This window comes from Protopterus annectens, chromosome 14.part0 (genome assembly GCF_019279795.1).
Source record: "Protopterus annectens isolate FY-2018-M chromosome 14.part0, PAN1.0, whole genome shotgun sequence".
NCBI lineage: Eukaryota > Metazoa > Chordata > Ceratodontiformes > Protopteridae > Protopterus > Protopterus annectens.
The window spans coordinates 258,866,713-258,893,777 of record NC_056748.1 but is presented as its reverse complement, the minus strand read 5'-3'; positions in this window follow the sequence as shown (position 1 = coordinate 258,893,777).

Here is a 27,065-nt window from a genome sequence, read left to right as displayed (position 1 = left end):
ATCAGAATGCTTCCAGATTCCACTGTAATCAATCAGATTTCTAGCAAGGCTTCTTAAAAGGTATTCTGATATTTATATAATGTAAAACTGACAGTCAATGTCTCTTGCAACCTGTAATGTCCTAGAGAGAGAGAGACAGAGAGACCAAAAGATATTTAAGCACTGAACAGGTCATGGGATATTTAAGTACTAAATGACAGTAACATGATAACAGATAAATGTGATAAACTCAGGTAAAGTAGTGCACTGATAATGTCAAGCAATGAAGAAATTCCTGTGCTTGTAACACAGAGATATCATAACCATACCATAACAAAAATGTGTTCATATAAAAATTATTTAACTTGTATTATTAAAATCATTAGGGAAAAAGTAGCGAGTGAAACACTATGATTGGTATTCATAGTCCCAGGATTTGCTCTTTTGTAGTGGTTATTCGGGAAGAGCGCTGCTATCCCTATATGGAAATTCAGTGATCACAAGCTATTCATGCTGAATAAGAAAATGCAAAAGTGTTTTTTTTTAAAAAGTCTAGTTTTGTTGAATGTGTAGTTAAGTTATTCATAAGTATTTGCAAAGTACTACATGATAACATAAGTGCTTGTATAATTATGGAAGTTTTCTGGTTTTATGAAGGAAAGCAGCTTTGCACAAACATGTTTGAAGTATTTAAGGCAAGCAGCACACAGCACAGCAATTTTCATTTAATTTTAAAAAATAAGGGGGTTTTACATGTTTCATATAGGGTTAATATAGATAATATGGGAAGGAAGTAGGTTACAGAGTATAGGAGAGAGGACTAAAGAAGGGAGGAGGTGAAGAGGAGTTGTGCTCAGGAGGATACCTGGTTAACATGACCTCAAATGTTTCCACTGGCTGATGATGTTGCAGTGGAGGACCCCAATGTCAAGGGGCTAGGCATATGATGGCATAGTGGTTGGTGCCAACCTGGGCAGTGAGCCTTGTACACACTGAATAACATCCTGGACTGGTTAAAGATGTCTCTCCACTAAATGTTCCACTACATTGTCAACCAAATCTCAAAGCTCACAGTCTCTGAGGATTGCAAAGTTGTCACATGCCAGGAAGTACACAGGACTGGTGACATCTCCTTAGTCCTATAAGGATGTCTCTAATGGCCAGAGAATGAATGCTCCTAATGTGCAAGGAATGTGGATGGTCTACTGCTAGGTATTCAGGATCTTTAGAAAAATGAATAGAAATGAAACAGAGAGAAAGAAAATAAAGCATGATAAAGTAATGTATAATCAAAATATGAATGGGGGGGTTGAGAGACAAGTAAATGGACACAATAAATGGACTCAATGTAATAAATCAGTGCAATCTTAATTAACAGCGAGTTGTTATTTTTATTAAAACTTTATTCAGATAAAAAAATCCAGGAAATGGTAGTGGAATCATGAGAACAATCAGTAAACTGCTATGATGAGATGGTGATTTTTACATTTGCAGTCTATTCATTTTAATGAGATATGCTGGTGTAACATAAGACATGGTAAAATTTGCTAAATGATATGAAGTGTGGTACAAATCATGTACAACAAGCAAGTTACTTCTATTATTTTTGTGAATGAATTAGTTCTGCCTTTATATTTATGAAATAAATAAAATATAGAAATGTATATGGGCCTACTTGAAATGATCAAATCCCCGCTTAAATGAATCTAAACTGAAGTAGCAAAACACAGATACCATGTATTACTGCTTGTTTTCCCTGTAAAAAAAAAAAAAAAAAAAACAGTTGCCCAACACTGGGAAATTTCCCCATTTCCCCACCATAGTGCGATCCTGGAGTTGGTTTATTTAATTAGGGGGGGGGGTTGGGAGGTGTAGCACTTCACTTAGGTGGGTCTCCCTATGAAAACGTTTGGTAATATGTTGTGCAGGTGTTTTGCAAGTTCAGTGATGTCATCCTGGGTAAGTGGGAATTCGGTGTTTTGAGGTAGACACATGTATATATATATATATATATATATATATATATATATATATATATATGTATGCATGTATATGCACACATATATATATATATGTATGCATGTATATGCACACATACATACATACATATACACACATTCTTTTTTCTTTCGTTTTTCCCATACTTACGTACACTCAGTCCTTTCATTCTCCTTTCTCATGAACTCTATTATGGGATATCTCCTCTTCTGTTGCAAAGAGAAGATAGAGATTAAGTAGAAATGCATACAGAAGTAAACAGTGCATTTCTCAGTATCCTCTGTGTTGGTCATTCACTTACTACTTTAACCCCAACCCCCACCTCATCTCTTCCTAGGGTGCGGCAGTTAACTGAATACAGTCATCTTGTATGTGCAGTTAATATTTTCAAAGACATGAATGTTTTTTATAATTATCAATTTAATAAGTAGTTTATGTCCTACACAAACCATTTTTTTCTAAATATTGTCTGACTGTAGTAGAATTAATTACTAAGCTAAAGCTTACAATATATGAATTGAAATTATGTGGCAATGCAAATATATTTTTCTGCGTGTGTGCTTGTATAGATACATTATATATATCTATATATATATATATATATATATATATATATATATATATATATATAGATATATATATATATATATGTATATATGCGCGCACACACACCACACACACACACACAAAATATACGTCTGTGTTAGCACTGGGGACAGAGTGAGTGATCCCTGTCAGGGCTGATAGTTGCTCATCCACTTCTTGCCCGATGTCAATTTTTTCCACTCAATGCCATGTACTGATAGGACTCCCTTAAGAGGTAGACCATAGCTTTTGGTTTCCTTTTCAGACCAACTTGGAGCTTAGTCATATGCTTTCACAGGTGCTGCCATCTTTCAAAGTGCCAGTACCAGAATGAAGAATGTAACTTGCAGGGCTGTGGCTTACAGGTTTGGAACTACACCCTCTGGGAAGTATGACATCATCATAACCAAACCCAGCTACCAAGTAGAGGGATTAGACATGGAGCTGCTATTCATGGCAAGTTTGGTTTTATTGAACTGCTTTGTCACATGGATATATTTTTTAAAGTAATACTTTCACATTTTTTGCCAGAGTAAATAAAATTCAGTTATGATATCACTGTTTTTTAAGTTGGTTTTATGTGTTTCCTCTTCTTTGCTGTAATGTCATTTTATCTGAACAATAAACCTGGGGATCATGTATTAATCATTTCTTTAAGCATGCCTTTTTCATTGTTGTATCAGTAAATTTCATTTTAAATTTCTTTTTTTTACTTTACTATATTCATCCTCTATATCAGGCAGCTATGGGGGTGCAGTGGTTAGCGTTGCTGCCTCACAAAAAGAGGTTCTCTGGTTCTATTCTTGGCTTGGGTGCCTTCTGTGCGGAGTCTGCATGTCTTCCCTGTGGTCACGTGGGTTTGCTCCGGGTGCTCTGGTTTCCTCTCACATCCCAAAGACATGCAGTAAGTGGATTGGGCACTCTAAATTGGCCCTATGTGTGAGTGTACATGTGTGTGCATTCTGTGGAAGGTTGGGCGCCAGGCTGGCAACTCGACACCGTAAAACACCACTACCAGTCATGAGCGGACAGATGATCAGCTGTGGTGACCCCTAACTAGGAAAAGACGAAAGAAAAAGAATCCATCCTCTATATCATGCTGTATACACTACTGAGTGATTTGAGGTGATGAGGTATGTCACAATATGCAGGATATGCATTGATGAAACACCATGATTATGCAAATTTAACTATGTCTGACTCTATATTCCCTTTTCAATGCACCCTGGGTGTTCTGGTTTCCTTCCACGGTACAAAGACATGTGTCTGGAGCATTTCTCCCTAGGCCTGTGCTGAAAATTGGCTTAATCCAAGCTGACTTTCCCGGTAAACAAATTTTAAATAAATAAAAGCACATGTAACATATGACAATTACTGTTAACAGGTGGAACCCTTCACATTTGTAAATAATGACATTGAACAGTGTGCACATAGTGTCCTCCATACCTCCTTACACAGCATACAGTAGTGTGCTCCAGTGTCTAAGTAGCAATATATACAATTAATTCTTTACAGGGTGAACAGCAGAAAAACAGCTCCACCATGCCAGTAAATTTTAAGGATACTAGCAGCAGAATGGCTGATGGTGGTGATAACATACTTTGATTTACAGACAATGTGAGCGAAGCAGCCCACATTCACTAAATGTACTGGCAGGATGTCACATCCCACACCATGTTAGTTACTCTGAAGGAAGTGATATCAGGTCACAAAGACAGATACATGGTGACATTACACTACAGCTCAGAGAAAGAACCCATGTAACCCATATCAAGGGAACCACAGGAACAACTTCTGGATGATGTCCCATATCAAGAGAACCACAGGAACAACTTCTGGATGATGTTCAAAATTCAGAGGTAACAGTGTCACAGTGACATCTTTATAAAGGGGTATAAGGCAGAGGCACATGTCACAGCTTCCCCGTGAAACATGTAAAGCATTGGCAACCCAGGAGCAAATGTGCTGTGACAATGTTAAGGCTCAGTGTACTGCCACAGAGAGTCATCTAGAAATTATCCAAGTCTTCCATGCTGTATGTGAGGATTTCCAGCACTACATGGAAATAACAGAGTAGAGACAATGCCATGATCACATTGCTCTAAAGTATTGTGACACACCTAACATCCATGTCTGCCTTAAATCATATACTACTGAGGGCTTACCAAACAAACAGGACTCAGTGTTGGAAAGAGGGGAGGACTAAGTACTGTCCGGTCATGAGGGGCTATATCACATTAGACTAGAAATGATTCTCAAGAAGGTAGTGGAAAGAGCAGGGGGAACACAGACAACAGAATTCAAGTAGACCATATCAGCATGCATCTACAAGTAGAAGAGCTTCTCATTTGAGGTCCTGGTCCCACAGTATTGTGTGGCCAGTGTCTGTATGATCACCTGTATCAATTAGGTTATAACATTATAGCACGTCATCATCCAGCTCACATGACAGCCCCTCCTCAAGTTCACATGCACCTTCACCTCCTCTATATTTAGGAAATCTTGTAAATGACACATTAGATCTTGACCTTCTTTATTTCAAGCTAGACATTACAGGTACTTGCTATCTGAATTTTATACACTGATGTCAATATTTAACTTGAAAGACGGTGAGTTATTAAAAGAAATAGTACAGAATATATGAGTACAGAATGTAACCCACTATTAAGACAGTTTGCATCTGCATGTATTTCATTTCAATAATGGTAGTCCTTACAATTAGAGAACTATGTGGAATGAGAAGTGTAGGTCATAACATTCAAATTGCACTGATTTACACCGTCAATGGCCCATCCATTATCAAGGATTTCAGTTTAGCAATGTTCCAGCTGACAGTTACTGAGAACATAAAACAAATATTACCTGCTATTAAGAGAGAGTCCTTAAAAAAGAAAAAAGAAAAAAATATATGAGTATCCTGCCATGTTAATAAGCACTATCACTTCACCTTCAGCACTACACAACTGATAATTCTGTTTCTGACTGCATGACTTGTTGTGCATGGCAAAATGAAATAATATGATGTGCAGCACCTTAAGAGAGAACAATACATCATTTCAAATATGTAATAGTTAAAAGTGAGGAAAAATGTCATAATAAAATACAGCATGTGATGTATTTTCCTTTCAAGTGCATGGAATGAACTCATGTTAAATGCAAATTTATAGATTTAAACACACAGTTTATCAAATGCAAAACAGTCAAGTACTGAAATAACACTTTCTTATTAAATGTACCACTTCAGAACATTCAATATGTGCATACTTACTGACCTTAATAGAATGTGTATTGTGCAAAACAGGATGTAATTATCCCTTATATGAAGCGTTATGAAATCATTGTTCAGTTGCCAGTCAACAGTTGGGCATAATTATTATAATGAGTACCGGTTATGATATAAAAAATATTTAAAGATAAAAAGAATGTCTGATGAACAGTGACTGTAGATCCTACACCATACAACATAGCCAGCACATATCAATGTATGCATCAATTATACCCTGTGTTTTTCACAACAAAGGAAATCCTAACCTGAATGTAATGGTCCATTAGTACTGAACTTTATGCCACCTCTTTATTTGTGCAGCCATATGATATGCACAAGCTTGCTGCATGGGGTCCCTTACTACTGTTGGCGGCTGGTCATTTAAGTCATAGTAAGACTGGAAATGCGATCTGCAATGACAACATGGGTCACTTCACCACCAGACTATTGCATGATTATGTTCTACAGAATGCATCATGCAGTAAACATCCTGACTCGTCCAGGCATCAGACTCTGCTTATCAACATGCTAAATACTATCTTGATGACAATATCAGTCTGGGACAGGGCTGTATTAAAATTATCTTCCACATTTCCACTTGATTTTTCAAAGGTGTTATGAGCCATGGCACAGTGGGTGGGGTCTATGCTCAGCTATCAAAAACATAAACCCTCAAACAGCTACATATCACACTGTAAATATCATTATTGAACATTACCAAATGGCAGGAAGAGCGAAAAAAAACGTCATTGAATGGCCATAGTTGGCCATCAACCAGGAAATAACATGATGTATAAGGTAAGTAAAGGTAACATTTTAAATTTACCATATTCCCTACTGTAGTGCAATCTTGGAATTGGTATATATAGTTGGGATTGTGAGGAGTGAAGCCCCCAACTTTGGTTAGTTGCATTCCAAATGTTGGCCAACTATGGCCATTTGATGTTTTTTTGCACTGCTGCTGTTGCTGGAGAATGCTCAATAACTATATTTTCAGTTCAATAGCTAGTTGTTCTAGGGTTTATGTTTTTCATAGCCAAATATAGACCTCATTGGATATTCTGCATTATCTAAAAAAAAATACAATTAAAGAGAGAGCGAGAGAGAGAGAGAGAGAAGGAGAGACAAAAAAAGGAAAATGTGGTTTAGTATTAAGCAATGCAGTTTACAATGAATAACTAAATATATATATATATTTTTTACATATCAACAAGACAACCGATGGACATCCTATCATGCAGGAAGAGGTGATAGAGTGAGCTAGTGTGCCAGATATGGGAATTGTGTGCACTGCCATGATGCTGGGCATACACATTGGTGATGCAATCCCATGCATCGCACACACTACCTGGCAACTGATGGAACAGAAGCCCTTTCTTTTGCAGTGGACAGATGGGGCCTTAACTGTGACAGGAGTGCAGTCTATTGCACTGAGCACCTCAGGGAAATGTGCCGTCCTATAAAAGACACACATAGTCTGGGCTCAGTCCTGAGGTGACAGTGAGAAATATATACACTGATCCACACATGTCAAGAGTATGTCCAGGAATTGCTGAAGTATCCTCAAGGCAGCAGCCTATGAAATACCCAGCATGTTGCCAGTCTATCAATGGAAGGTCCCTGTTGCTTGTATAGTGATGACTATACATAGGTTCATAGGTCTTTACTAGGCTAATGACCACAAGGGCCTTTTTAAGCCTAGCCATGCATCCGAAATCTCTGATAAGTTCTGATAACCTTGATAAGTGTAAGCATGGGCCTGGGAGATGAACCATTTACAGGTTACCTGTGTCCATTAGAGACATAGGTGCCAGAACAAGGATGAATTTCTGTTTTCCCATCCAATTGTCCAAGTTGCCCTTGAATTGGGTTAGGGAGGAACACTGCTTTACATGGATGGAGAGCCTGTTCCATGCACAGGGTAGTGTCTGGGATACACACCTCTCTGTCCAACAGGTCCTATTTATATTACAGGCAAGGTTTAAGTTTTTAGAATGGGTAATTCTGGTGATGTTTGTTTTGTGGATATGGAGGAGGTTCATCAGAGTGGGGTCTGACAATGCCCTGTATGCCAGTCATAGATCTCCCCTCAAAAGCCTGTGGGATACATAATACAGGGATAGGGCCTTGAGGTGGTCTATATAGGACATTTTATTTACACCCTGTGTTCTTTTAGTGGGGAATCTCTGTGGATGTTCCAGTTGTTGGATATGTCTGGTTAGGTACATACCAAAGGGCACATTGTGCTTTATTCATCCTTACATTTTATGTAATGCTGCTAATGTTGCAAGAGCACTCTGTATGTCATATAAGTACTACTGTAAAAGATTGATCCTGGGGTGTTGTATACAATGCTGCTAAATGTATTGTTACGAAGGTTGGGGTTGGTATAATGGTTAATGTGCTAACCTCTTAGACTGAAGATACATGGTTTGATTCTCACTAATCAAAATTGGCTAGGCTTAAAATGACCCACAAGGTCAGCTAGGCTAATACTTGCCTATGAATGTATGTTGCATGAGTATCTGTATTTCACATATGTGCTACTGTTATAATTTCTTGGGTACCTTTTTATTTCAGGGCCTACTCTGAAAACATCTTTGCCCAGTTGGACTTTTCCAGTAAACAAACAGAATAAAACAATATAAATAAATAATAAACAGTGTAGCAAAAACAAAAAAAAAAGGGAAAAAAAAAACTAAATCAAACTCTGCCACAAAAAAAGAAGCGAGACCTGGTCAGAGAAGGAAAATCATGAGTTTTTTTCCTACAAATCATTTTGCTGAAAGCAAATTTGTATCTAACTCATCACAGCATAATGATAATGAAAATGATCAAGAAACGGGCATTTTATATTGTAAAACCATATGAACCAGGACAGCCAACATTCTAGTTCATCAGGAGCTAGCTATCCGAAATGCAACTGTAAGAAAGTAAAGAGAATTTTAGGTGTTATTACCATGATACCTTTACTAGATGATGAACATACATGAGCAAAAGCAGTAAAATTCTGAAATAATTTCACAACTTGCTCATGCTGAATATGTTGCTGATCCTCAGAGGATAAATAGAATTTCCCTCTTAACATTTGTTCTAACTCAATGGTATCTATTAACTCTTTCAGTATGGATCATGGCAAAGTATGTCTATACAATAATGAAACTTTAATTCTGGCACACTCTATGCTTAAAAATGTGTGATGATTGTTATGCAGTGCTGACAATATGGAAATGACAGTTATCTTTGTCAGGTCTAAAAATAATAGACATCCCAGTATTGTTGAATAAACTCTTTTTGGGATTTGTTTCATACAACACCATTATTTCAAATTGCAGGACAAATTACTTATTTATTGTTTAACATTTGTTTACTGGGAAAGTCCAACTGAGAGAGCCCATTTTCATTGGAGGCCTGGGGAGAAAATCTCCAGACGCATGTCTTTGGAACATGGGATGAAATCAGAGCACCTTGATGAAGCCCATGTGAATGCAGTGTGGACATGCAGTTGCCACACAGAAGGCACCCCAGGCAAGAATCGAACTGACGAACCTTTGCTGTGAGGTGACAATGCTTACCGCTGCAGCACTGTGCCAACTTCAGTTCATCTACACTGAATCAAATGAAAAATGTCATACTTGAAATACCTGAAGTTCTGTGAATCAGAACTATAATAGTAGTCTTCGGTGAAGGAATGCCATCACTCAAGGCCTTATTATTTCATAATTGACTCGAACATCTTACAATTGTCTATTTGAAATTATTCATTTACCGGTCAGACTTCTTCTGGGAATTGCATTTATGGCAAATTGCATCTTATTGATTATGGCACTAACTTTGTTTACAGTTAAGTAAAGACATTTTATGTTTATTTTTTAGACCACTCATTATATCATATACTAATGGACTCAAATTAAAGGATTTAATGACTTTATAAAATGTTATTCTTGTAATGCAAGGAGTCTGGGATACATATTGAGTAGGCATTCATACTTGAACATTATGACATTAGTATTGCAGCTATAACGGATGTCTGGGACTCTTCTAATTTGATATTTACAGATTTCAAGAAAATCAAAAGCTTACAATCATCAAAGAATGGAGGTGGAGTTCTTTTGCTGCTAAAAGAAAATCTTACTTAAACCATGGCAACTGTTAAAGTAGAATTCAAAACTATTGTGAGTATACTAAATCTTTTCTTTAAGATAATGTAAAACTAATATGCTGTTATAGAAATCCCTCAATGGCGAATGCAATGAGTGCATATGTTGGACTCAGTGTAACAACACTGGAACAATTTTTATATGTGATTTTAATTACCCCCAAAGTGGTTGGATAGCTTATGCATCTCATTATTTAGTTGAGCAGTACATTTTGGATATTATAGTATTAAATAATTTAACATAGTAAGTAAGAAAACCAACAAGTGCACGTAAAGTACTTGATGTTGTTTTAATAAGCATTCTGTGAAATTTAACCAACATGCATAATGGTCCTCTGCTAAACAGCTCAGACCAAAATTACTTCTCTGTTGTATGTTACGCTGCATGGAGTGCCATTATTACACTCAGATATCAGTTAAATTATGTCCTGGTTTACCACTGCTATAGGACAAGACCCAGCCTTAACAACACTTAGATGGGTACTTAACAACTGATAAGCACCCCTATGCTGTTAACATCACATCTGGCACTATAGTAATGCTGAACCAGGGTGTTACTCAACTGATATCTTAACATAAATAACACCAGCAGAACATGAAATAGGTTAATTTCAACTCCATTTCTGCCTGCTGTCTATATTACCCTCACTAAAACATATTTGGGAACCAGCTGCTTCTCTCACTTAGGAATACATAAAGATATACAGTGGTTCCCAACTGCATTACTGGCTTTCAAAGATAACATAACACTTCCTTTTTTTTGGTAACTCAGTGCTTCTGTAGCTAGTAGCACATGGAACAGTCAAATATTTCTGCACTACAAAAAATTATAATCGGATCAACAATCATAACTTAAAATGATATGTTCTCAACATGGATGCCAAGATCTGTTCTCAAGGTGAATTTCGTGGTAGTCATGTCTTGAACACATGAAAAGCAAGTTGTAATCAGTGACCCAACCATAATCCTCTATGTTTGTTCATAGTTTGCTTTCTACATCTCTCAAGTGATATAACTTTAATGTTATACATTTTAAGGGCCTAACTTAATTTGCTGAGTGGGCTGCATTGGCTGATCATAAACCAGATGGTGCTCATACAACATTAGGGGTTATGTTACAAATTACTTTGAAAGAAATTATCTCATTCAAATGCTCAACAAAATCTTTATACTTTCCTTATGTACACTTTCTCAGAAAGTGGTGATTTTACAAAAACATTTAAAAGAATTCTTACTTCTGAGATTAAAACTAAACTAAATTGACTAAACAAACTTTAAAAAATGTCTCAAAAATTTAATTTACGAGACAAACATCATCTAGCACTGGGAACAAGAAACAATTCTACAAATATATAGTTTTAAAAAAACAAAATATTAACTCAACTATATTTAAATATTGACAAAAAAGAAAACCACCAACAGCTGCCAGTATACAAGTCCATGAAATAAACGAAGCAAGTAACTATTAAAAAAAAAAAATGCGTACACTCCGGTTTGACCAAATGATCCGATATACATATACTTTATTGTAGAAACAAGGACATAACCACTTTCTTAGTTAAAACAGCTTCTTCAGATGTAGTACAACACCGAATCAGGCTGCCAATAAACAGTAAAGTCAATTAAAATGCAACCAGTCACAAAAAATCCACACTTAAAGGTATCAAGCAGAGCAATATACAGAACACTAACACTCCAGAAAAAACAACAAAACTATAACTATAATACAAAAAAAAATAAAAATATATATACATAAATGCACACACAAAAATGCTATCTAAGACAGGGTCTGGCTTTGAGCATGGGTTTAATCGGTACCTTATCATTGAGGCCATGTCCAAAGTCACTTCTCAATCTAATAATCCATTTTCCTTGAAGTTGCCCAGTTAAAATTCTCACATGACCTCCATGAATACTTTCATAAACTCTCCCTATAACTATAAACTTGAAGCTATGATCACGTGTCGTCTCTTTGATGTGTCTAGCTAGGGGATTAGTCATTGTACAATTAATATGACATAGATGTTCTTTAACTCTATCTTTTGAAGCCCTGTCTTGCCAAGTACACAACATGCATCGAATTACAGGTAGCACCAACTTTAAATACATACCTTCTACACTGATCTGGATGTAAAAAAGATCCTGTACTGTCTTAATACTTACACACAGTGCTCCCACCACAAGGTTTAGTGTAATTGAGGCCACTAATGCCGATATCCTTCTTGGGGTTACATACTGTAACTGTCTCTTTAAAGACTTCATGTTTTTGAACAAGAACCTGGGCTGTTCATCTGGGCTGTTCATCTATTTTTTTAATCTCATTATCAGTAGTTAAAACAGGCCAAAGCTTTTTGAAGACAGGAATAAAAGAATTAACATTGCTGGAATAATGGATCGGCACTTTTAAGTGTCTCTCCCTTTTCGATCCATTCCTCTCTACAATGACCTCAGTATTAGCCAGAGGGGTCTCTGAAAAATATGGTTTAGCTGCGCTATCCCTCAACTGTGCAACTTTCTCTATAACATGACAAACATCACTTTCATTATATCCCCTTTCAAAAAGTGACCTTACTAAATCATTGGTCTTAGAATGTCTCCATCTTTTACATTGTCTAGAAGCTCTCAAGGCTTGATTCTTAATCACATTCTTAAAAATATGTGGTGGATGCATACTATCTTGATATAAAAGATGATTACAATGACAGGGCTTTCTGTATAGCTTCATCAAAATCTTACCATCCTTTATCTACCATAACTCTAACATTTAAGAAATCAAAAATGTGAAGGAAAACTGGAAATATGAAGTACTAGAACTGATATTTTCATCAAACACATGTAACTCTTCTAAAGAGCTGCACCAAATTAAAGAGATGGATGGATGAGTTTATATTGTATATTTCCAAAACTGATATTCAGCAACCAGAATTACCAGAGTATTTATCCACAGGCAACTACAGCTGCCCCTTCATTAGTACTGAGCATGTAAAAGCTGTTTTAAACTAGACAAGATCTAAATAGCAATGGTGTCTGATTATGTTCCTGCAATACCTGGACGACACAGTGGTGCAGCGGTAGCATTGTCGCCTCACAGAAAGAGGTTTTCTGGTTTGATTCTTGTCTGGGATGCCTTCTGTGTGGAGTCTGCATGTCCTCCCTGCATTCATACGGGTTTCCTCCGGGTGCTCCAGTTTCCTCCCACATTACAAAGACATGCATCTGGAGCCTGCCTCCACTGAAAATTGGCTTCATTCCAAGTCGGACTTTCATGGTTAACAAATGTAAAAATAAAAAAATAAATACTAATGGCAGGAATTAATACAATACTTCAAGCACTGAACTCTATATTTAATAAATTCCTTAAGGGTTGCATTTTCTCATCATTATCGAAGAAATCTATTATTTGCCCAAAATAAAAATGGTAGTAAAGTTGAAATATCTAATTGCGGACCTATTAGTCTTAACTCAATATTGTGTAAATTTTATAAGAGATGTATGTTGTATTTTCTGCTTGGTCATAATGGATTGCAAGATGTGTACCATAATGCTTTTTGACAGATTTGGATGAATTTTACAACCAAGTAATAACGATTGCAAAATTTGAACCACCATGTTTTTTTTTTCTTTTTTTTTGAAAAAAAAATCAACATTGAAAAAATTTGGCAGAATTTTACTATCAAGTGAGAATTGCCTTAGATTTAAACCTAACTGTATAGATAAAGGTAAGGCATTCAATACTCTCTTGCATACTTCATTAACTTCAAATTTAACATACTAAGGTTTTAATCTGTATCTTACTAACTGAGTTATTACGTGGATAATGATTATTTTCATTGTGCGCCCATTAAAGTAATGCACTCAGATTACTAGGCAGTTAACCAAGTTACTCAAGACTTTGTCCTGGGGCCACTACTGTTCAACTTAGTTTTTACTGCCCATCTCGTAGACATTGATGGCTTGCAAAATACATGGATGAGTTTAAGACTGGACTTGTACTTGATTCAAATGGAGATAATTCATCCATTAATAACTAAACATTTTTTTCTTACTAGGCAAATTTAATTGGATTAAAATTTAGTTATTCCCAATGTCAGGTCATGTATCTTGGCACACTTGTTAAGTGAGACCTTGCTCTCAATGGCATTACTCTTTAAGAGGCAAAGGAGTATAAAAACTTTGAAATTTGCATAACATCGTTCTTTTTTCTTTCTGTAATCATGGTAAAATTAGAATCAGGGAATTAAAACGAATTGTTTTTAAATCTATTTCCTTAAGAGATGAAGTAAGCTTATTTAAAACATAAATTATATATTCATCTAATCTTACAGTTTAATACTTCTTTTTGAAGCTATACTAGAACTCAAGATTGAATCAGTAGAAAGGAAATACACCAAAAGAATACATTCTTTCTGGAATTATATTCACTTAATTATAGATACACTAGAGGCAAATCTATACTTGCATATGAATTTTTCAATGACGAGTTTCTTAGACATAAAGAGCAATTTTATTAGTAATACTATACCAGGGTTATGGAACAAAATTCTAATTTATGTAAGAATGTCTAGAAATTTGTATTTGTTTAAAATGAGCTTTGGTGACTGGATGGGGATGATTTTTGTAATATTTATGTGAAACAGCATTACCAGATGGCTTCAGACCTGAATCATGGAATATAAACCTATTAGAAACTTATTTATTATATGCAAGTGTATTATGAGTCAACAGAACTTTTTACTGGTAGTCATCTTTCTGGTGTTCAGGGCAAGACACATACAATATGTCAGTGGCCATAAAACTATGGGACATTGGAATGTTGTTCATAGGTAGGTACTAGGCTATTGGCCTTAGGGCCTATATAAACCTTGCCAAAAAGGTACACTGGCTTTCGCCACCCAAGAAAATTATTTTCCTGTGCCCCTGTCCATCAGAGCCACAAAAGTGATTCCTGGGGTTAATTTCCTATTGCCCATCCAATCAAAGATTTTTCTTGAAGTGTGCTAATGAAGAGCTTTGTTTGATATAGATAGGTAGTTTGTTCGAGTATGGGAAGTCTCTGGAACAGGAATCTATCCCTCCAGCATGTTCTGTTTAATGTGGTGACAAGGTTTAGGTCCCTAGAGCGTGTAGCTCAGAGGGATTGGGACTTCTTTAAGTGGAGCATGTCCAACAGCTCTGGGTTTGGCATAGCTTTGTATGTTAGGCAGAGATCGCCTCTGAGTAGGCGATATGTGACAGAGTAAAGCTGGAGTTCTTTGAGACGGCCTGCATAGGGCATCTGTTTGAGGCTGGTAATCCTCTTTGTGAGATATTTCTGCTGCCTTTTCAGTTGTTGTAGATGTCTTGTGAGGTACATACCAAAAGGGGCATTGTACTCCATAATGGGTCTAATAAGTGATGAGTAGAGGGGAAAAATGACCTCTTTCTTCCTAGATGAGAAACTGTTTGTGATGAGGTGTGCCACGTAGAAGGATTTCCTGACAAATCGTGCGATGTGATTATCAAAGGAGAGACTGCTGTCCACCTGTGTCCCAAGTTCTCATCACACTTTCGGTGTTAAGTAGACTACCGCCTATGTGGTAGTTCATGGGTACAGAGTTTTACCAAATGGGATGGCAATGCATTTTTGGCACTGAGCCTGAGGTCATGGCTTTGACACCAGGCATCTGTCTAAGTGAGGCCCTTTTGTAGGATGCCAACATTGTTAGGAGTTTCGATTATGGCTCCTAGTTTGCAGTCATCTGCAAACTTCATTAGCCTAAGACCTTCTGTGTTAGCCTGTACATCAGAGAAGTAGATACCAAACAGGAGAGGACCCAGGACTGAACCATGTGGTACTCCACTTGTTACTGGTCTGAAGTCGGATTTGGAGTCTGCTCCTTTCACTGTGTGGCTTCTGTCAGTGAGCCAGTTGGCAAGCAATCATGTGACATAGGGATTTATACCTAGTTTACTTAGTTTATCTATAATTCCAGAGTGGGGGATGGTGTCAAAAGCCTTGGCGAGATCTAGATAGGCTGTGTGAACCACCTTACCCTCATCTACAGCTTTGGTAACTGCTTCAGAGAAGTTTATCAGGTTTAGGAGACATGATCTGCCTTTTACAAACCCGAACTAGGTGGGGTCCAGAGTTTGGAGATTACCAATGTCTTTGTTTATAAGTTCCATGGTGATGCGTTCCATGGCCTTGCAGACCAGGCTAATGGGGCAGTGGTTCCCAGGGTCCGTGGTGACTCCCCCTTTGTGGAGTGGGATAAGCATTGCTGTGTGCCATTCAGTGGGCACAAAGCCTGAGGTGAGGCTATGATTGAACATGGTACTTAGGTGGTGTCTCTGTTTGTTCTGTAGTTCATGTAGATCACAGCCTGGGATGTTGTCAGGTCTCATGGATGCTGCATTCTTGGCTTTGGAGTGTGTTTCTACCTGTGCAACCGTGATTACAGGAACTTTTCATTCTTCCAGTATAGAGATGGGCCCTTTAGGGGGTGAGAGGCGGGGTAAAGTTAGCACTCAACCTATCTGTCAGGATGTTGGCAATATCTGTTGCTTCTGTATATTTAGTGCTATTGTGCTGTAACTCAGAGCAGATCTGAGTGTTGCCATTGAGATTCTTGACATAGTTATAAAATGCTTTGTGGTTGTCTTTAGAATCAGTGGCGATTTTGTTTTTGAAACTAGCTTTAGAGGATTTTATGAGGGATCTCAGCTTCTTACTGAGGCTGACCAGGGAGTTCCTGCAATCATGGGATTTTACTCTTTTTTGTAACAGTTTTTTTCTTCTGTTGTAGGGTTTGTTTATGGCAGGGAACCACCAAATTGGCTTCTTTTTTTGGAGGATAGCATCTTGGTCCTGTTAGGGATAGCACGATTCATGCACTCATGTAAGTGCTTATAAAGTGCATTTATGTAGGATTCAGCAGTTGTACCTCTATTGTCCATCTGCATGGGTGTCATGAAGTTTGCCACTTCAGTCTTGATAAGAGTGAAGTTGGCTTTGGATAAATTTTTTACAGTGGTTTCCCTAATGGGGGGAGGGGGCGGGATGTGGATGTCTAGGGTGATTCGCTTGTGATTGGATCTAACCAAAGAGGAATTGTCCTCTGGTGTGGAACACCAGTCACTCATGTTGGTAATGACCAGGTCTAGGATATTGCTGCCCCTGGTGGGGGGTGTGGATAAGTTGATCCAAGGCATTGGAATTTATGAATTCCAGAAAATGTTGAGCAAAAGAGTTGGTACATGAGTAGTTTCCCCAGTTAATGTTGGGGTAGTTGAAATTTCCCATTAGGGTGTTGGGTTGTACCCTAATATTTTCCAGTGTATCAAGAAATGAGGAGTGGGAATCCTGGGGCATGGTGGGGGATCTGTATCAAGCTATAATTTGGATTGCGATCTTGCCCAGAGTTAGTTGCACTTGGATAATCTTGGATGCATTATGCTGAGCAACTAGCCTGGAGGTGTGGATATCCTTAATGAATATGGACATGCCTCCACGTTAATGGTTCAGTCCAGGTTAGGTGACCGAAAGGTGTGGTATGAATTATAGCCTGGTAATGCAAGGGTGCTCTCTGGAGCCTAGAACCAGGTCTCTGTCACTACACAGATGTTGATGTTCTCCATTTTAAGGAGTGCCTCAAGAGAGTGCATTTTGAGGTTTAGACTTCTAGCATTGAGTAGCATTACCCTCAGATTTTGCTTGCTCGTACCCATTATGGTGGTGAATTTGTCATTTGAACCTTGCCTAAAAAAGGCACTAGAGGGGTGGCAAGAGTCTTAGCCAGTATCCAGAATCCCAAGGGTGACAAGTGCAGGCCATCATCTCTGGCAAAGCATCATGGTCTGTCAATCATGTCATCCCAAACAAGACATACTGGATCTTCTTAGAATGACACCAGAAGCTTAGACAATTGTTGAAGTCAATAATTTTGTCCTTGTACTGTGGCATCATTCTGGGTGATGGCAGGATGCTACTCAGGGCTAGGGTCATACCTGCCTGGGATACAAGATTGGAGAGCTCCTCCATGTCTCTTTTAATGTAGTCGAGGGAGGTACATCTCAGGTCATTCACACCAACATGAACAATGACAGAGTCATATTTGTACTTGCTGTGGAGTGACCTGAGTGCATGCATTATGTGCCAGATCGTGGCACCCGACAGGCAGCTGACAGTAACTTTCTCCTTGTTTAGCCTGGTGAGTGGAACATCATTGTGCCTGATTATAGAGTCACCTATGACTAGAGTGTTGGGTATCGTGTTATGCCTTATGGGCTGTGGTTGAGTGGCACACTGAGTCTGTGGGCTATGTGTCATTTGGGTTGCGTTGGGGGGTGGAAGTTGCTTGCGTTTCTGCTTTGGCGGTCTCTGTTGCTTGGGCAGATTTTTATTGAGAGCCTCCATGAATGTAGATGTGCGTTTTGTGTTTCTGTGTGTGTGTTTTGGTGGTGTAGGTTTTGAGGGACTGTGATAATTCTTTAATTTTTTTTTTTTTTACTCTTGTCTCCCTAAGAAACGGTTATGTGCAATCTTTAAGACTGGATATCGGAAAGCCTGAGGTATCAAGTGTTACGTAATACTTTCCTCACTCTTATCTGCACTATTCATAAGCTCACTTGATGTTTCAGAATATGGGTAGGCAGGGGGTACATCTGCACAAGCAGTATCTCCCTTCATTACTTGAATGCTATTTCTGATTTCCCTTAAAATGAGATCTTCCCACAGTTCTTTTCTACTAAGACTATTTACATTTAAAGAAGTCATCCCCTCATTTTGTCAAGCGTCACTGATAATGGATTTAACCTCTTGGCCTTTTTCTGTTGGCCAGTGTCTAAGACTTTTTTAAGTCACTTGCTTCTGCTAGTTCTACGCTGAAACAGACTTTCAGTTCTTCACCACTCAGAAACAGTATAACCAATCTTGCACTTTCACTGGTCATCCATCTCTCATGCTCAACCATCATCTTCAAGATTATCAAAATGTTTCAGTACTATAAATAAGTACAGACATAATATCTAATTATTAAATTGGTGTATCATTCTGGTTAGGGTTTTGCTTGCTGGGTTTCCTTCCTTCTCTCAGGACCTGGACTTAATCTTGTAGGGCCATGATAGTTTTTGTTGAACATTTCTTACATAACATCTCAGTACATTTTTGATAGGCCTCTGTCAGTACTTAAGTATGCAAGGTTGGATAGCAGAGGTGTTTTGTAGTAAGACAAAGTTAACTATTCACCTTTTTCTGCACATGTATGTATAAATGTGTCAGAGTTCTCAACTATCCTTAGTTTGCTGGAAAATTCTTATGTTCAAGACTGATTTGTCCCTGCACAAAATGCATCTATTGCTGGTTTGCCCTATTTTCAGGACTGATGTACCACTTCACTTTTCTGGACCCTTTTTCATCACACATGATTTTTAAAGTAATCTACTACAAAGGAAACTATACTGCTTGAGCAACATACTAGTTACATCAGTGACTTAAACAAATGGGGCACATACCTTATGTTTCCCTTTTACAGAGGTAAAAATAAATGACCTTGTGTGGGAGAATTTTGCAATACCATATATCAAAGTCCACAGATTTTAGATGGTCTCTTTGAAAATGTCTTTTTATTTTTCCAAAGTTTTTGTCACTGTGTTTTAAATGTTTCTGAGTAGTATCCCACATTTAAATTGGAAGCGGGAAGAGTTACCTATAATTTGGTATACCCATTCTATGCTTATTAGAAGTCCAGACTTTGACCAGATATAACTACTTTTCGAAGGCTTTTTTGCATATTTTAAATATCTGCAGGTTGAGATGGACATATGTATCTAAAACTATGTCTACATTGTTAAGAGGAGTTTAGCTTCTGTAGTCATTTATTTCGCTGTCAGCTCATCCAAATATGACAAATTTGCCTTAATTTGTTAAATTAACAGTCCTTTCTTTAAAAGCAAGAAAAATAAATTTTATTGGAGCAATAAACCAGAAGTGAAACAACTACTTCTTAGCAAACGATATGCAGAACTTTGTGCAGTCTTTCTCTATAAAAGCAGGGCAGTTTTTTTTAAATATTTTGACTTCTTGCTGGAAGTACTAAAGTTATTTAGCCTGGCAAAGAAGCAGACATATAAAATTTCATAGTCCACAGTTTGCAGAGACAGGTTGCTAAAGAATACATTTCGTTATCAGCAAGATTATAAACTCTTTACCTTTCTGCAAAGAGAACATTTAACAATATTTACTCTAGTTTCAGCTGTGTTTTTGGAACTACTCATTAGACACAAAACATACAAAGAATAGCAAATGCCTAATGCTGCACCTTATAAAAAATTGTTAGGTTCCAGAATTGTCAGTTATGTGTTACAGTCACAACTTCCAAAGCCATATTGAAAACACCAGGAAAAGTTCAATTCTCTTTTATTCTAGTGATAAAAAATACCTCCCTTTCTCTCCAGACCATCTAGACCTGCAACAGGCAAATAATCCTCCTTACTCAATGTGAATACATGCACATCATAGCCACAGCCTCTAAAAATATTATTCACTCTACAGTCCATTGAAAACAAAATCTGCTAATTTATTTCCAATGCCTGTCCACAGGAACACCACAGCATCAACCTCTCCAAGACCAAATGGTGACAATCTGACAGAGTTCAGCTACTCCTAAGATGTCTTGTTTTCAAATTGCTTCAACCAGATGTCTTTCCACATCTTGTAGCTAGATTTCATAATAAAAACACCCCTACAAGCTCCACTACCTCTCCTAATTAACTTTTGCACTCCAGATACCCCAAATTAACTACACTGTGCCAACCATTCTTTCTGAAGTATTGCACCTGAACTCTGGCAATCCCTTGCCTTCACCTTAAAGAAGTCTCCTCTTTCCTCATTTTCAGAGTTCAACTCAGCTCAAAAGATACCCTCATCAGGAATCTGACTGCAAGTGCTTTTCAGCTGGACACATAACCTAACTCCCTCCTCCCCTGCATCAATTATACTTTTACCCAGCTATCCCTCTCAGATTTACTACTAAAATTAATTTATATTTGATTTTCTACTCTGTTAATATTATTTGATTTACCATGAGAAGGTCGAACCAGACTCCATCAACTAATGAATACCAACCCACTTCCACTAAAACGACAATGTCAAATCCGACATTGTTGAAATACAACTCGCCGTAAATCTCAAACGGGCTTTAACATGGGTCAAGATGGGGGCGAGATTCAGCCTCTTGACTTCAACTGAAGTGGGTTTGACCAAACTCTCTTTGAACTTCTAATACCAAACCATATTATTTACATATTATATTAATTGTCTGTGGGATCCTCTACCTTCTGTGATTACTCAGTATTTATGAATTTTATTATATATATATATTTTTTTTGTGAATCTCTTCACCTGGACTGTGCCTGCAAATGGTCTATAGTGATCAGTGTACTAGCCTGGTAAACAACTTAATATACATAAATAAATGTGAGCTTCTGTCCACTCTTGCAGATGACAGCATAAACTCACAGGACAACTCTTGTTTAATTTTCCCCTGAAATTATCTCTGTCCTTTAAAGGTGTATGCACCTCAGGGACCTCTGGTCACAAAGTTAAATCATGCCTGAAATATCTGATATCAGACCCTTTGGCATATATCATATTTCTGACATTTAGTGCAATATATTTTTCCTTTTTTATCTGTTCAATGTAATTTGAGAGAATGAATTACCTGCTGCTATTTTCTTGCTACTTGTATAACTTGCACAGTGAATGTAATACTAGATCTGATGAAGTTAATTTTCATTCATTCCTTACTGATGGGTTATCATTTCCGTCCTCAGAACCGAGCTAGCCTTATACCAAGCTCGCACCAGCCAAAAACTCTCAAGCCACGATCCTACCCAGAATGCTCGGCTCCCTGTTACCTCAGATCTTGTTTGCTACATTGCTGTACAGCCATATCAAGCCACTCTCTCTCAGCTAAGTGAATTACTTTTTTGAAAGTTTCTATATCTTTAATGCTTTAAAAGTTTTCAGTCAGTAACTATTTCTATACCTTTGCTCTATTGTATCTAAGACTCTCGCCCTATAGTTTCTTTGCCTTTATTACCCTTTTTCTTACCTTTGAGGTAATTCTTCATTACCATCGTTGGTAATCCTTCCTTTCTCTTTTCTTACCCTTCTGGGTAGCCTTCTTAATGCTTTGGTACTGTCGTTCTTCTCCACATCATTATGTTGGACCAGAAAAGTAGTGTTGATTTAAACAGTGTAAGGATTGCGGCTGTAAGTTACCACTTTCTGATGGCCATGACTTGTGTGTCTATTGCTTGAATGTCTCCCACCTTTCAGTGGATCCCCCATGTGGGATTTGTAGAAATTGTTTGACCAGGACTCTCAATGAAAGAAAGAATAAGTTAATCCTGAAAGGCCTCCTTAAAACCCCTATCTGTGAGGCTGTCTCTGGGTTGGAGAGCTCACCCACTCCTGCTAAACACCCTTAAGAGGTGTTCTTCCTCCTCCTCAAGGTCGTTCACTTCATCTCCCTCTGGAGATCACAGGGAGTTGACTCATAAGAAGGTTAACATTTCCAGTCTGGCACTGCCACCTGTGACCCTTTCGGCTCCAGGCTCAGCACTGCCTCAGTTGATTCTTGCTCCAGCTATGTCCTCTTTATCATCACCGGCACCAGAGTTCCCAGTGCAGACACTTATGGCTCCAACAGTTTTGTCTCAGCCTTTACTGGCACCATCTCTGCAGGTACAGTCTTCTTCGGCACCGTTGCTGCAATCTCCTTTGGCCCCGAGTTTGACAATACCATCCTTTACGTTGCAGACACCTTTGGCACCAACATGCTCTTTGGTGCAGTCCTTTTCAGCACAGTCATTACTACTGGTGCAGACACCTTCCTCAATGGCACTGTACTCATCGGTGCAGACACTTGCCTTTACATTGCAGACACCTTTGACTTCTATGCTGCTGCCTTCATTGGCACAGACTACCTCGACACCATTCTCCTTGGTGCAGACACCCTCAGTTCCAGGCTCTGCACCACTCAAACTAGCAAGGACCAAGTACTCTCCTTCTTTAGATTCATTTGTTGGTAGCCAATATAGCCCTTTTCTAGAAAGGCCAGAATTGCCTTCAGGTTTCTCTATGAGGTAGACCAGGAACCTCTCTGAACAAGATGTGTTGTGGCTTGTTGACCAGTTTCTTGAGGCCAGAGGTCTCTCTCAGCCAACTAAAGCTATGTTCCCTCTTTCAGGTGAACGTATTTCTCCAACATACACTCCTTCGGCTTCCACACAAGTATCGAAGCTCCTTCCTCTGACAGCAGCTTCCCTCCCTTTGACCCCAATAGTGGGCCTCACTTTGGAGCCAGAGTCGTCCTTGTGGCCGTCGGTGCACTGGGCATCAGGCTCTTCTCAGGTAAGTGGCTGTGCCATGGGAGAGGGCATTCTTGGTTCCATGATGATTTTTTCTAAGGCATCCTCCAGGAATTCTCCCTCCCTCACACTCCACAGCCCCCTTGAGACTCCTAGTCTGGGGGTTGGCCCATCAATGCGAGGTGTGACCCCGGTTCCGAGGTTGTTCTGCTAGGTTCCAGGCTCCCATCCCTTTTTGGGTGGTCTGGCCTTCCAAGTCCATGGAGAGGGTGCTTGCCTCTGCTGGCAAACTCCCCCATGTCAGAGTCCTCTCCCCCCTGTGCCACAACTGTCACAAACCACAACCACTGGACACCAGGCACAAGGGCCTCAGGTTTCTCCACCTCAGGAGACCCCCTCTTTGCAGTCTTCTCCAAAATTCCCCTCTGAGGAAGTACCTCGCAAGGTTTCATGCAAGAGGAAGCACATGGACTCCACTGAGAAGTCTTTGACCAAAGATACAGACTTTGATGATGGGTAAGGGACCCCATGGTCACTGTCTGATGAGGTGTCCTTTGGTGACATCCTCGAGGTCCTAAGACAGAGGGGTGACTGGAATTCCTCCAATCCTTCCTCAGAGGAATCCGTATTCCTGCAGGCCTTTCATGCCCAACCCCCTACTTCCTGGGTAATACAGACAGCTGATGAGCTTGTCCAGCTTATCGTCCAGCATGCATGGAAGGCTCCCGACACCCTGGAAGCTATACCACAGAGGCCTGACAAGATCTTATCTCCCCCATCTGAGCATCCCCATTGGTCAAAACGTCTTCCAGCAGATGCCATGGTGGTGGTGGTGGCAACCAAGGAAGACTTGGCAGAAGAGAGCCTGTCCATCCACCCAACAAGGAGTCCCGGGCAATAGATAGACTTGGGAAGCATGTGTTTGCTTCAACCTTTGCCGTAAGGTCCTTGAACTACTTGGCAGACTTTACAAGGCTCCAGAGGGATCTTATCAACCAACTCTTTGAAACCTTGGCAGGAGCTGTTTCTGATGAGGTCCATGACAGTGTAGCTTCTCAGTTAGTGACCCTAGAATCCATATGCAATTCTTCCATGCATCTTATTTCACACACAATGGAAGGAGCAGCTAGAGCAGCAGGCGTAGGTATAGTCATGGGACGACATGCCTAGATGCACCTTTGCAACTTTGTGGACTCCTTTAAGGCTTCCTTTATGAATGCTCCCATCAACGCTGCTTCTATGTTTGCCCCTAAAGTTAAAAATATGCTGGCAAGGTGCAAATAAGATGGAAAGACCCTATCTGCCATTGGTGTCAGACACTCCACTCCTCAATGATTCTACTCCAGAAATCAGAGGAGCATGAAGATGTGGCACAGAAAATTACTGGGCTCTTTCCATGATGCATGTGCAGAGTTCTCCCCTAGAGGCATAGGGGGAAACACCAATGGAAGATGCCCCTTTTGGGGTAGAGGAAGTCCATGAAACTGGGGTTCCATAAATTCTCTCTCTGGCCAACCATATCTGAAGCTTTGCACGACTGCTCACCTATGGAAGTGGTTGGGGTTCATTTTTCCTTGTACACAATTGCCTGGTGAAACAACCACCAATTCCTGGGTACAATTGATAATATCCAGAGGCAATTGCATCCCCTTCCATCTCTGTCCAACCTCATCCAGAGTCTTAACCGACATTCCACCCAGTCAAAGGGAAGCAGCAGCACATGAAATCCAAACGCTTCTATAAAAAAAAAAAAGAGTCATCCAAACAGTACCCCCAGACCAGAAAGGATCCGGTTTTTACTTAAGGTTCTTTTTGGTGCCAAAAAAGACAGGGGACTGGAGACAGATTGTGGATCTCAGCACACTGAACACATTTGTAAAAACAGAGAAATTTTGGATGGTCATGGTTCAGTCAATCCTTCCTTTTCTGGAAGAAGATGATTGGATGTGCTCTGTAGATCTTTAAGATGTATATTACCATATAAAAATGGACAAGTGCTCAAGAAGATACCTCCGCTTCTGCATAGGAGTCAGTCAATACCAATTTCAAGCACTGCCCTTCGGTCTCTCTACAGCCCCCAGAGTGTTCAGCAAATGCATGGCAGTAGTCATCTCTCACCTCCGACTTCAAGGATTCCAGGCATTGCCATACCTAGATGACGGACTCTTCACCGCCCCCATCAAGCATCTACTGGAAGAAGACCTAGACTACACTCCTCGCACAGCACAATACCTGGGAATCACTATAAATTGGGAGAAGTCCAACATGACCCCAGCACAGTCTTTAGAATTCATTGACATACTGCTGGACATGAGGAATTGCACAACATCTCTTCCGGATCACAGACTTCAACGAATAAGACAACAGGTTCAGCCACTGCTCTGTCAACACAAGTCTTCTGCTCGGTCCATACTCCAACTTTTGGGATCAATAGTAGCCACAATCACCATTGTTCCTCTGGCCAGATTCCACGTGAGACTTCTCCAGTGGTTGCTCTTCACTCAGTGGTACTCTCTACAACACCCTTTGTCTTTTCAGATAAGTGTAATTCAGAGATGCAAACAAGATTTGCTCTGGTGGACATCTCAAAACCACCAACAATGGTCTCACCCCTTCAAACCCCATGAACTGAAAGCCACGGTGACCACGGACACCTCCCTAATGGGGTGCTGGGGCTATCTCAGGGAAACTTGGTCCAAAGTACCTGGTCGGAGACAAAGGCCCTTTTGCATATCAGTGTCCTGGAACTGAGGGCAGTGCTACTAGCATTGCAAGCATTCCATTCCATCCTTCCGTCAGGGACTAGTGATATCCAATCAAACAACATGTCAGTGGTCTGGTACATCAACAAGCAAGGGGGCACCAGATCTTATCCATTATGCTGAGAGGTCTTGAGAATATGGCAATCGGTGATAGCTTCCAACCACTTAATTGCAATGCACATTCCTGGGAGCTCCAACTTGATAGCTGACAAGTTGAGCAGGTGCATTCTACAACCTTACGAGTGGTCCCTCAACCCTGTGATAGCAGCAAACATTTTCAACCGCTGGGGCCAGTCTTGCTGCGACTTATTTGCCTCCCCACCCAACTACAAGTGCAGCAACTATTTTGCCCTGATCCCCCTTCATAGACAGTCACCGAGAGATGCTCTAGTCCATGCTTGGCCTTCGGGTCGACTTTATGCTTATCCTCCTCTCCCCCTCATCTCCCAGTTTCTGAAGAAAGTAAGGCAGTTGAAAAGCAAAGTGATCCTCATTGCTCCATATGGGCCTTGACAAGTCTGGTTCCCCTTCCTCTGGTCTCACCTGCTAGATCGACCATGGATCCTCAATCCATCCTCAATGTTGATCTCCCATCCTCAGGGTCTGACTGACCCCAATCTAACAACCCTGAAGCTGACAGCTTGGTTTCTCCACTTCCTAGGATTACCAGGCAAGATAACCTCTCATCCCTGGTCTGCAATATTCTTATTGCATCTCTTAAATCATCCACCAGACTAATCTATCTCAGTAAATGGAAACGTTTTTCATTATGGGCAGCGAATTAAGAATTAGACCCCTTGTCAGCCCAGTTTCAGTGGCGTTAGATTATTATCACATCTTTTCCAATCTGGAGTGTCAGCCTTTACTATTCGTGTTCATTTAGCTGCCATTTCAAATTTCCACATTGGTTTTCAGGACTCTTCACGCATATCACATAGATTCTGTAAGACTTTCTTGAAGGGTG